Source organism: Ascaphus truei, chromosome 1 (genome assembly GCF_040206685.1).
Source record: "Ascaphus truei isolate aAscTru1 chromosome 1, aAscTru1.hap1, whole genome shotgun sequence".
NCBI classification, from domain to species: Eukaryota; Metazoa; Chordata; class Amphibia; order Anura; family Ascaphidae; genus Ascaphus; species Ascaphus truei.
Window position 1 is genome coordinate 166,923,775 of NC_134483.1, and position 13,092 is coordinate 166,936,866.

The 13,092-nt window shown below is 43.1% G+C and overlaps 1 long non-coding RNA gene across 1 annotated transcript in view; it reads left to right on the forward strand.

Moving 5' to 3' along the window:
- Nucleotides 1–13,092, forward strand: part of LOC142493615 (uncharacterized) — a 30,762-nt gene that overhangs the window by 9,654 nt on the left and 8,016 nt on the right. The gene's annotated exons all lie outside the window — the stretch shown is intronic.

A 13,092-nucleotide genomic window follows, 5' to 3' on the forward strand; every position in this document is an offset into this window, starting at 1 on the left:
GAAAGCTGGGGAGAACCAAAGCCCCGCCCCCGGCATCCTCCTACCTTTGTCCAATCCCCTGATGCCCGGCATTCTAAAGCCCTGCTCCTGGCATCCTCCACCAATCCCCTGCATGCCCGGCATGTTAACTAAGGAGCCCAACCCCCTGGCATCTGAAAATACTCACTGGCCGGGCTGCCGCATCCTCCTCGCTGCTATCGCCGCCAACTAGCGCACCACCGCAGACACACAAAAAACAAGGTCAGGGAGAAAATCCGGGACATTTCCGGGACGGACCGGCAACCGGGACAGGACTGAAAAAACCTGGACTGTTCCAGCAAAACCGGGACGTCTGGGCACCCTACTGCTTCTCCATCAATGCTGCAGCCCTATTGGCTGTGCTGCTCAGGTGGTGTTGCAGCCCCTGAGGCTGCTGGGACTTGTAGTCCCTAGGTCTCCTCTACGGAGCCTGCTCTAAGATGGCCCCCGCTCCTGATATATATTGGGACACCTCAGTCACAGAGTAGGATCTTATGTCCAGATCAAAGGCAGGAAAACTTAGCATTTGTGCACAGGAGGGTTTATTTACAAGGTACAAATCAGGAACAGGATTAAATCATAACACAAAACAGAAACAAAAGACGTAACTCCATTCAGGAGTTCGGACTAATACAGCTTAGTCCCCAACTAACCGTGGGAGAACTACACTCTTTCCCCACTTTACACTCTGTACCTGCAGCTTTCCACTTGCAGTCTCTCACAGTGTGTACAGTATGTGCGTTCAGATCAGCACAGCAGCAGCACAGGAAAGTGTCCGTGTTGCCTTTTTCATGGTCCCTGATTAATTTTGGCTCAGGTGAGAGGGAAGGGAACACACCCTGGAAGGTGCTGGGTCCTATGTGCCTCCCCTCAAACACCTTCTGCTTCAGTACATCATATATATATATATATATATATCAACCAGCAAGTACTTTGATGTGGATGTTCTATCTAGACCAAAAATGGATCTAGAAAGTTTTTTGTCTTTTATCTGTAAGACAACTGATGTTGAAAAATCAGTGAGACTATTTCAAATCAGTGAAACTTTCAGCAATACAATTGACAGGTCTGATATCTCTCTACTATGTAATGCAAGCCAATTGTTTTGTACAATTATCCAATGTGTGGCATTACGTAACATCCCTCTTGAGGTGGTAACTCATTTTCTCTGGAGAGAAGTGAAAACACATTATTCATACAGTAGTAGGGTGGAGCTTCTGTGACATGTTCCCTTTATGCAATGGAATATTTAAGTGTGTTGTGTGGGAGATACTTACTTTTTTCCCTCAAAAATTTGGCAGAGTGGATTCTTCTGAGCAGAATTCCATGGTCATCTTCCATTGTTTAAAATCATGAACATTTCTGACTCAGATAAGGACAGTGTTTGCAATAATGCTTCTCATGTTCATAATTGTTATGCTCTTCATCCTTAGGCCCGGGCCATAGAGGGGTGAGGAGAGCAGAGGCGCGCTAACGCTGAGGCTCGCCTGCTTAAGTCAGCGCGATTCCACGGACTTGCAGGCGAGCCAGCGTGCGCAAGGGAGCTGGGGGGAGGTGGTTGGAGGCGGGGCAGTGACGTCGCTGGGCCAATCGCCCGTGACGCACTGACATCAACGGCACGGCTCCGACGTCACGGCGCCGTGACGTTGACGCTGCTTCAGGCTGATTGGATGTTTTCAGCCGACAGCGCGCTGAAAAACAGCTTGGCGCTCGGCTGAAAACTCCAAAGCCTCCGCACGCCTGCGGACGCTCGCGTGAGCCCCCTCTCAAGGCATCCTCATTGAGGATGCAGGTGCTCAGCGCTGAGCGTCCGCACGGCTCAGCACGGCCTGTCCTTCTATGGACTCGGCCTTAGGCCTTGTGTTTTTGGAATACTGGTGGTAGTTTACTAATCGAAAACAAAGGTTTGCTTTCTTGTTCTGCTGCAGTGTTAATTGATTGACATACTGCCCACATCTAGTCGTGGGTTCTTCCTGCCTTTGCAGACAGACTGCTTACACCCTTGAGCTAATAAACTTAATTTTTTTCTGCCTCTGACTAAAAACATGGTGGGTGGGTGTAAATCAGGAAATTACATATACTGTATATATTTGTAAGACTGAAGCCTGCAATTGTGGAGATGGCTATAGGCTCTGTACTCTGAATCAGCTCTGTACTTGTAGCATTTTTAACCCACTTTGAATGACATTTTTAATGCATTGTTATGTAACAAGCATTTTTTTGTTTCTATAGCAAACATTTACAAAGTCATACCACCTTCCTCTTCTGAAACAGACTCTGGCAAGCCCCTTTTTGAGCCCTGCCCTCTCTCTAGCAGTGCACCAATGGTATATAGTGGCTGCCAGGTTACATGATCTTCCCAACAGAACTTTGCATCTTTGGTCCTCTTCTGCTGCACTGACAACCATTTAGTGAACCCCCAAGACGAATCTTCGCTGATCGATCACAGGAGAACGAATCGATCTGCAACTTAGCTAATTACTTATCATTGTGTGGATTGTATTGATGCACATATTAAAGGGGGGGGGGGGGAACCCGGCAGCATGGATTGCTGCTTTAAATAAACATTGGGAAACGCCAACAAAATGTTCGCCACATCCCTTTTCATTTCCCAAACTAGCTGAACTGAGTGCTTTTAACCCAGGTTGTTGGCCCCCAACAATGTATTACCAATACATCTGGAGGGCAACATAACCACTGTTGCCTTAAGAATTCCGGTGACGCCTGAATCCAGCGTAAACCTTTCCTGCCCATCGACGTTATGCAGGTCTGGTCTGGTTGAAATTCATGTCGACAGCCGTATGGTCAGTTCTGTACACAGCGACCAGCACAGAAGACTAGTGAATCACTGTGACGGGCAAGCGTAACCAGGCTATACAATAAAGGCTAAGCCCATCTGGTTACCCTTGGGCCCTATGGGTCCCTGGCAGCTACCTAGCACTATAAGCCCGGAGCCAGGTATCATTGCATGAAAAGTTAAAGTGACCCCTGCTTTGCCACTATCCATGTTCCTTTTACCCCAGACTCATGAAACTTTCTGTGTGTAAGTTTTAGTTGGGATATTTGGGTAAAAATTCAATTATTTTGTTTGCAGGAGTTATGGGGTCGGAGCTACCAGTAATCCCCTAATTCTCCATGGCGAGCAGGCATGATTTGCCTAAGCGGGGTGAATTACACCGGGGCTGCCCAGTATCCCCAGACTCCTGGTTTTCAAGCCCAGATATCTCAGTCCTATTTCTCTTAGAGCTATGAGTCTCCCCAAGGTCCCCCATGTATTTAAAATATGTTTTATTGTGTTTTATACATTGCTTCTAAGTCTCTATGCTGTCAGCCCGGGCATCTGCTTAAGGTGCCAACCTGTCTGCATAGAGTCCATAGTTCAAAGAGGAGAGGATGTCCAGAGGTGAGTAAACCGTATGGTGGGCAAGGAAGGGTGATTGTCCAGGTCCGGAGATGAAAGGGCATCCTGTGGGACACCTTTTGAGTCTCCTAGACTTGGCAGAGCTTGCCCAGCCGTTGGCAATGAGTTACCTGGGGGAGATACATCTCATAGGTGCTTCTCCCATCGACTAATTCATATTTCCCGCTCACCCGGCTTTTCGAGCTGACTTGACACGCCTACTCCTCTGACATCAGCCAAGAGATGAGCCCCTGTTTCTATTGGCTAGTGGGATAGGGTTACCACGCTGCTCTGACTGGTCGCTACGCCTACCTCCATGCTAAGGATAGCTTAGCGGGGTGTATGTAAGGAGAGGCCAAGGCAGAGAACCAAACCATCCAGTGACTTGTGTCGATGAAGCTTGGAAAGTCTGCCTCGCAGTGACTAAGTCCCATCTTTTGCCGCCAAGTTCTACAAATAGAACGTATCGGTTTTGGCTTAGATTTCAAGCCGAAAAGAGGACCAATAGTGCCGGGTGGATATCCCGGTCAGGGTAAGCCTACTGAAGCAGATGCCCTGCACATAGCAGAACCTAGATTTCTCCCCCAGTCCCCAAGTAAGTGTGCCTTTCTCTGTATATTGTGTACATCGTCTTGATGTACGCTGGTTTACTGAAATAAACTACATTTTGTTTCTATTACCTTGTTTTACCTAGTGCATGATCCCGGTACAAATATAAATAGGTGTTAAAAGTCCTGGTCTTCCGTGTCAATCACCCGTGATTCAGATCTGCCTAATCCTAGGAACTAAAAAAAGATCCATTTAATATAAATTCTGAACACACCGCCACCCTACATAGGATGGACATACAACTTATATCAGAACGCCAGCAACCTAAATGTTTGATCGCATCACTATTCGTACCTATCTCTGTACTGCCTCTGTCGCTGCTCTGAAGTGGCATGAATGTGTGCTGAAACATTTTAAATCAGCACCTGCCCTATCCAAGCATCTTGTGTTCTTTTTTTTTTTTTTCTCCTGTTTTCGATCCATGAAGAAGACATCTTTCTTCTTCGCATTGTATCATTGAGGGACTTTGAAACCCCCTTTCGTCTTTCTCCGGCAACGGGATTAAGGGACTTTCAAGACTCATTACTTAATAAGTAATCATCATCTGCAGGTATTCAAACACAAGACATTTAAACACAGTTGTGTGAAAAAGAAAGTACACCCTGTTTGAATTCTATGGTTTTACATATCAGGACATAATAACAATCATCTGTTCCTTAGCAGGTCTAAAAATTAGTTAAATACAACCACAGATGAACAACACATGACATATTACACCGTGTGATGATTTATTTAACAAAAATAAATCCAAAATGGAGAAGCTATGTGTGAAAAACTAAGTACACCCTTACTGCTTCCATATGAATTAAGATGTTAAGTAGCAGACAGGTGCTGCTAATCAAATGCCCTTGATTAATTGATCATCAGCAAGTGTGACCACCTCTATAAAAGCCGAAGTTTTAGCAGTTTGCTGGTGTGGAGCAATCAGGTGTTTGTTAACACAATGCCAAGGAGGAAAGACATCAGCAAAGATGTTAGAGAAGCAATTGTTGCTGCCCATCAATCTGGGAAGGATCATAAGGCCTTTTCCAAACAATTTAAAGTCCATTATTCTACAGTGAGAAAGATTATTCAAAAGTGGAAAACATTCAAGACAGTTGCCAATCTTCCCAGGAGTGGACATCTGTCACGATAGCTAGTGATAGGTTATAATATACACCAAATATCTGGGTTGAATTGAACACGACTTAGATATAATAAATATAGTTTATTCCTTAAAGAAGGAGAACACACAAGATGATACAAATAACAGACAAGAAATAACACTTAGGGGTTGGACAATGAAGCAATCAGGTTCAGGATTGGCAATTCATTCAGCAATACAGGTTCAAATGAAGACATCACGAAAAGACAATGGGTTTAGTGCTTACACTCGTTTCTATGGAATTTCAGCCCCATACCCTAACACTGGGTGCCTAAAAGTCTACCAGACTTGTATCTGGTCAGGAAACCCTTTTGCCTGTAAGTGTGAATTATGGCACTTACAGACCACTCAGGCTCTGCGTTTCTCCGCCCTTTTGTACACAATCAGAGTGGTCAAATCTTTCATTAGGGGGGCTGTTGTAGACAAAGGGTCGCCCTCCTGAACATTAACATAAAGCAGAGCCAGTAACTTTCCCGGGCTTTTATACCAGCCTTGCAAAACAGTATATTCTTTAATATCTACACATATTAAAATAATCCGTTCTGTGGGTCTGAGCGGGCTGACATTTACCAGGTCCTCATGCCGGAGGACCTTTGCCATAGTGGCCAAATATCAGCCTTCCACGACCCCCAGAACCGGAGATACAAAAAACAAATTAAAATCCCCTATTAACTTTAATGCAGGATTCTCCACTATATGCTAAAAGAAATCACTGCATTTCACTCTTCCATTGAAATCAATGGGCTTCACCGCTATAGGCTTTCAATGGAGCAACTCTGCCATTGAAGTCAATGGGGAAATCACAATTTTCACATTTGCCCATTCTCCGTCTGGTTGATCGGAGAGGGCTGAAAATGGCCATGCAGTCATGCCTGAGCAGTGACTACATGAGACCCAAATTCCAGCCCTCTGGTACTCACAGAACCGGAGATATACAGTTAGGTCCAGAAATAATTGGACACTGACACAATTTTCATAATTTTCGCTCTGTACGCCACCACAATGGATTTGAAATGAAACAACCAAGATGCAATAGAAGTGCAGACTTTGAGCTTTAATTCAAGGGGTTAAACAAAAATATGGTATGAAACTTTTAGGAATTGCAACCATTTTCATACACAGTCCCCTTATATCAGGGGCTCAAATGTAATTGGACAAATTAACACAATCATAAATAAAATGTTAATTTTTAATACATTGTCGAGAATCCTTTACAGGCAATGACTGCTTGAAGTCTGGAACGCATGGACATCACCAATCGCTGGGTTTCCTCCTTTGTGATGCTTTGCCAGGCCTTTACTGCAGCTGTCTTCAGTTGTTGTTTGTTTGTGGGTCTTTCTGCCTTAAGTTTTGTCTTCAGCAAGTGAAATGCATGCTCGATCGGGTTGAGATCAGGTGATTTGACCCGGCCATTGCAGAATATTCAATTTCTTTGCGTTAAAAAAACTCCTGGGATGCTTTCGCAGAATGTTTTGGGTCATTGTCCATCTGTAAAGTGAAGCGCCGTCCAATCAACTTCGTTTAATTTGGCTGAATCTGAGAAGGCAATATAGCCCTATACACTTCAGAATTCATCTGGCTGCTTCCGTCTCCTGTCACATCATCAATAAACACTAGTGACCCAGTGCCATGTAAGCCATGCATGCCCAAGCCATCATACTGCCTCCACCATGTTTTACAGATGATGTGGTATGCTTCGGATCATGAGCCGTTCCAAGCCTTCTCCATACTTTTTTCTTCCCATCATTCTGGTACAGGTTAATCTTAGTTTAATCTGTCCAAAGAATGCTGTTCCAGAACTGGGCTGGTTTTTTTCGATATTGTTTGGCAAAGTCTAATCTGGCCTTTCTATTCTTGAGGCTTATGAATGGTTTGCACCTTGTGGTGAACCCTCTGTATTTGCCCTCGTGATGTCTTCTCTTTATGGATAATGATATGCCTACCTCCTGGAGAGTGTTCTTCTCTTGGCTCGGTGTTGTGAAGGGGTTTTTCTTTACCATGGAAAGGATCCTACGATCATCCACCACTTTTGTCTTCCGTGGACGTCCAGGCCTTTTTGTGTTGCAGAGCTCACCAGTGCATTCTTTTTTTCTCAGAATGTACCAAACTGTTGATTTGGCCAATCCTAATTTTCCTGCTATCTCTCTGATGGTTTTTCTTTTGCAGCCTAAGGATGCCCTGTTTTACTTGCATTGAGAACTCCTTTAACCGCATGTTGTGGGTTCACAGCAACAGCTTCCAAATGCGAATGCCACACCTGGAATCAACTCCAGACCTTTTACCTGCTTAATTGATGATGAAATAACGAAGGAATAGCCCACATCTGTCCATGAAACAGCTTTTGAGTCAATTGTCCAATTACTTTTGATCCCCTGAAAAAGAGGGGGCTACATATTAAAGAGAGGTAATTCCTAAACCCTTCCTCCAATTTGGATGTGAATACCCTCAAATTAAAGCTGATAGACTACACTTAAAAGCCCATATTCATTATTTAACTGTAACTTGAATTTATTTTGGTACTCATCCGAAAAAACAAAACTTGTATCAATGTCCAATTATTTCCGGACCTAACTGTAGGTTTACACTTTATACACATTTGGACTTAGCCGTTTGAAAGCCACGCGGTTTTCTCTGCCATTATGGTCAATGGTAGGACCCTCCTGGCCGGCGCGACCCTTTCTCGTCGCCATTACTGGTCGGACCCTGTTGGGGTCAAGTGAGGGGGTTCCTAACATCTAGGGGCAAAAGGAATTTTATTTCTAGGTGCCCTAGAACAGAAGTTCCCACGCCAATTGGCCGTGAACTTGACCGAGGCCCTAGTTCCCATGCCAATGGCGCGATCAAAGCTCTTTTGTGACAATGTCTCCGCTCTTGCGGTTTTGCGGTCTGGCTGGCTGCCAGCTCGTCTCCGGAGGTCGACTTCCAGGAATCCCCATTGAAATGCATGGCTCCATTGACTTTCAATGGAGAACCGGCGCTCCTCTCGAGCGCCACCTGCAGGTCTTCTACAGAAACGGGCCCAAATCGCCGGAATCTCCATAGGATTGTATTGAGCCCCAATGGCGGCCTATAGAGAAACTGCAAAATGGAGCCTGCAAAGGCGGGAAAAGTGACAAAGGGCCATAAACACAGAATTAACATTAACCCTTTCCCTTTCGCATAGATCCCAATGTATGTGTTGGTGCAGACACTGGAATGGGAACCAAACATATTCACAGGGGGATACACAGTTGGTGCTGAAGCAGGGGCATAACTACAGTACTGGACATCATTCCAGTTAACCCCTTGCCTCCCAGGTGAGAGCAGGGGGTGGCTAAATGGGGTGTAAACCCTTTAATACCGGGCCAAACCCCCTCTCCCATGACAACATTCCAGCAAATTCACCCCAAGGTCAGACCATGCAATGCTCAGAGAAATTGCAAAAAAAACCAAGAGTTACATCTCAGACTTGACAGGCCTCAGTTAGCATGTTACATGTTAAAATTCATGTAAGTACAATTAGAAAAAGACTGAACAAGTATGGTTTGTTTGGAAGGGTTGCTAGGAGAAAGCCTCTTCTCTCTAAAAAGAACATGGCAGCACGGCTTAGGTTTGCAAAGTTGCACCTGAACAAACCACAAGACTTCTGGAACAATGTCCTTTGGACAGACGAGACCAAAGTGGAGATGTTTGGCCATAATGCACAGCGCCATTTTTGGCAAAAACCAAACACAGCATATCAGCACAAACACCTTATACCAACTGTCAAGCACGGTGGTGGAGGGGTGGTGATTTGGGCTTGTTTTGCAGCCACAGGACCTGAGAACCTTGCAGTCATTGAGTCGACCATGAACTCCTCTGTATACCAAAGTATTCTAGAGTCAAATGTGAGGCCATCTGTCCAACAGCTAAAACTTGGCCGAAATTGGGTCATGCAACAGGACAATGATCCCAAGCACACCAGCAAATCTACAACAGAATGGCTGAAAAAGAAAAGAATCAAGGTGTTGCAATGGCCCAGTCAAAGTCCAGACCTCAACCCGATTGAAATGCTGTGGTGGGACCTTAAGAGAGCTGTGCATAAACAAATGCCCTTAAACCACACTGAACTGAAGAAAAGTTGTAAAGAAGAGTGGGCCAAAATTCCTTCACAGCAATGTGAGAGACTGATAAAGTCAAACAGAAAACGATTACTTCAAGTTATTGCTGCTAAAGGTGGTTCTACAAGCTATTGAATCATAAGCTATACTTAGTTTTTCACACATAGCTTCTCATAAATCATGACACGGTGTAATATGTCATGTGTTGTTGTTCATCTGAGGTTGTATTTACCTCATTTTAAGACCTGCTAAGGAACCGATGATTGTTATTATGTCTTGATACAGTACGTAAAACTATTGAATTCAACAAGTGTACTTTCTTTTTCACACAACTGTAGACTTTGCTGCTATTATAGCCGTATGTATATATGTATGTGTATATATATATATATATATATATATATATATATATATATATATATATATACACACACTATATCCTTTCTCAATGTTTTTTTTTTTTTTTTTAAAGTAGGAATTGTTTGTTGGCGTTTTATCTCTCCGTTTCATCTTTTAAGGATGCCAACAAATTGGAAACAGGACAACGGCAGACCCTACTGATAGATCAAATAAGAATCCACTAACACCAGCATATTCATTGCTCCCAACAGTTTACCTAACGAACCGTAGTCAGCCTACATTAGTCTTTACCCTTATGGAGGCGTCTCCAACCGCGGGTAATGCACTGCACTATAAAATCCTTTGGTGGGGGGGGGGGGGGGGGGGGGGGGGCGGGGGTTGCTTCCAAAATAGGGGGAGTTCTGCTCTTGAAGCAGCCTTTCTTTGTGCTTCTGATTGGCATTGCCTCCCAAAAACAAAAACGTTTAACTGGCAGCCAATCTAAAAACTATACTACCAATTGCATCCAATGAGTCAAGGCTATAATTGAGAATGGCAAGAAAACCGCAGAAAGACTACACTAAAGCTAAAATGCCTTGTGGAAAAGCTACAAAGTAATTGGCACTACCAAGGATCTTAATCACTACAGATGTCTGCGGAATATGTGCATAAGGCAAACAAGACATGCAAAAGCACAATATTCCGCTAACAATCTCCTCCAGAATACATCAAACCCAGCTAAAGTCTGGAACGTTGATAAGGCGCTTAGACGTGGAACGCGTAGGTGTGGGCTTTTTGCCCATGTATGTCCTTATGATCCATTACATTTTCAAATTTTTTTATCTATGGGAACGCTTCTCTCTGATCATTTCAAGCCTGCAATCAGGTAGTGCTCTGCCTTTCCCTTTACATTCGTATATGTAGCAAGCCCCTGTAGGATATTTTGTAAGAAAAGCATAGGTACTCAGGCCAGCAGTAAGCTGCCTGCAACCTCATACAGATGTTCAATAGTAGACCACATTGAAAGTACCTTGGGCAGGAGAAAGGTGACTTAGCTAGAGTAGCCGTGTGTATTAACAATGGTTGCATATGAAAGTTAAGTGCTCACAAGTATGCTATTTGTGACAAATGGTATATTGGGACGGATTGAGGGGAGATCTTGTTCATTTGAGGGCCAGTGAGCCAGCTAGAGAGCTGTGTATTAACCCTTGTCCCGTATGTAGGTCACATGCCGTATGTGACATCAAAATTTGAGTTCTCTGAGGATATCATGTCAGTAATAATCTTGTTTTTCTCGTTATGTATGCATAACAAAAGTATATAGTGACAGGACAAAGTTCTAGTTATTGTGTGAGCTCTGTAACAGGATCGCTTTCTGCGAATTGTGCCTTTGTTGCCAGGTGTTCTACTTTTATGAGTTCCTTTATAATTACTCAGAATTCTTTAACATGACAGTGTGAGTTCTTGATTCTGGTTTTGTACTGCAAGAGTATAGTTTAATAAAGAGAGCCTTAAGAGTAAAGCATCTGTCCAACTGTATCAGATCTAACAGCTACTAAGTGGTACATTTATGAGCTCCCCTATAAAACTATAATGGTTCCACATTTGTGGCTGTGTCTACCAGTTTTGAATAGGGTCATTTTGGTCCCATTTAAAGCTATTAAATAATGCATGCCCATGAACCATATTTACGTTGTCGCTCAGCTTTTCATTCACTACAGTTATTACACTCTGTCATTGATGGATACTATCATAGATCACACATATAAACTTATTGTAGGATGTTCAAGTTGATCACTTGTAACAAATATGCATTAGTGTTATTTATCATCTTTATAGAGAAGTGATCATCTCCTAAATAGCTAGTTAAAAAGCCAACGTGAGCCCCAGTCAGCCTTTTTAAAAATGAATCCTGATTTATGGTGTTGTTTCTTTACTATGCACATGAGCTAGTTTATTGTATCCCAACAGTTATATAGCTATTTTTTTGATAAAAGTGTATTAAAAATTGCATTTGACCTCTAAAGGTACGCTTCCCTTTGGGAATTGGGAGGGCCACAGACCACAGTTGTTAGTTGCCTGCAGTTTAACACTGTTAGCTTTACAGGTCACCTGCAAAATCGGTGTGATCGAAATGTTTTTCTTTTTATGACACTGTTGGGCCAGGAATTATGTTGCTGTGAGATCCCAGCTGTATTGCGTTGCTTGACACTATCTTTTACATAGATTCAATTAATTAACTTACATTTACTTAATTACTTTACTCTGGGACATTTGAGGATCTGATAATGTCCCTAGATAATCATAGGTCAATGCATTTATAGCACATACTACAGTATATAGATTTCTATTTAGGGAATGCGTTTGAGCTAAATAACCCTAAACTGCTTAGGGGGTAATTCTATATTGTGTGTCATTGGAGTTTTCAGCCAGAATGGCGCTCCGGACAATATAGAATTGGCCCCTTACAGTAAAGTGTGGTTTGTTTAAAAAGCCATACAGGCAAATTATGTATTTAGAAGGGTGACAATATTGAAACTATGTGACAGATTACTTAAGGAGTAAAGTGATGTTTCCCACAAAAAGGTTGACATATGAAATAAAGGTCAATCCTCCCACCCCCTAAAAACCCACAACTTTTTTGTGTGGCCTTAGGAGATATATATGATCCTTTCTGGCTCTTATGTAATGGAGCCACACCCCTCCTTGCTTGGGAAGATTTGAGTTCCATCCATTTGAATTGAGCTTAAACCTTCCTGAGCTAGGGGAAGAGAAAATCAACATGCACATATTCAATAGGAGCCTCTGCGAAGTGTCAATGGAACTCCTTAACATTGGCCTTGGTTGTGCTCAGAAGACGACGTCAGAACAAAAAGAAGGGATCAAAGTTCAACAACATAATATTTTTCCCCCATAAAGGTCGTGCGAGTTCAGAAAACACATCCGAAGGAATCTGAGATGACCATCAATCCTTTACCAAGCACACAGTGGGAGCCTCTAATCAGGGACTCCCAGCGGCAAAACTGATGCATAGAACAGCAGCGACATTACCAAAGAAAACAATTCTACTGATGTCACTAAGATTTATTAATTGATAAATGCGGCGATATTTTGTGCAGCAGGTAAAGGTTAGAAAATGCCCCCCATTGTTCTTCAGCCCCCTTCATTTCCATATGACATTAAACCAGACATACTATTCTCTGTGAAGTTGTAGTACTAATAACAAGAAGGCTATACACAAGCCTCATACTGAATACTCTTACTTAAACTGCTCAGTTTGAGTTGGCATGAAGTTACTTTATGAATACATTTCACATCTAATAAAACCCAGTAATATTTCATTTTGGCCATTCCTGGCAGCAATGTAATAACTCAAAACAGAAACACAGGAAAGTATCTCATAGGAAAGTTTGCTGTGCAGATATTCACCTTAGCTGACCTGCATTTTGGTTTCAGCATTTCTGAAATCCTGCCTTGCACGCTGGCAGTGTTCTCTTGTGACT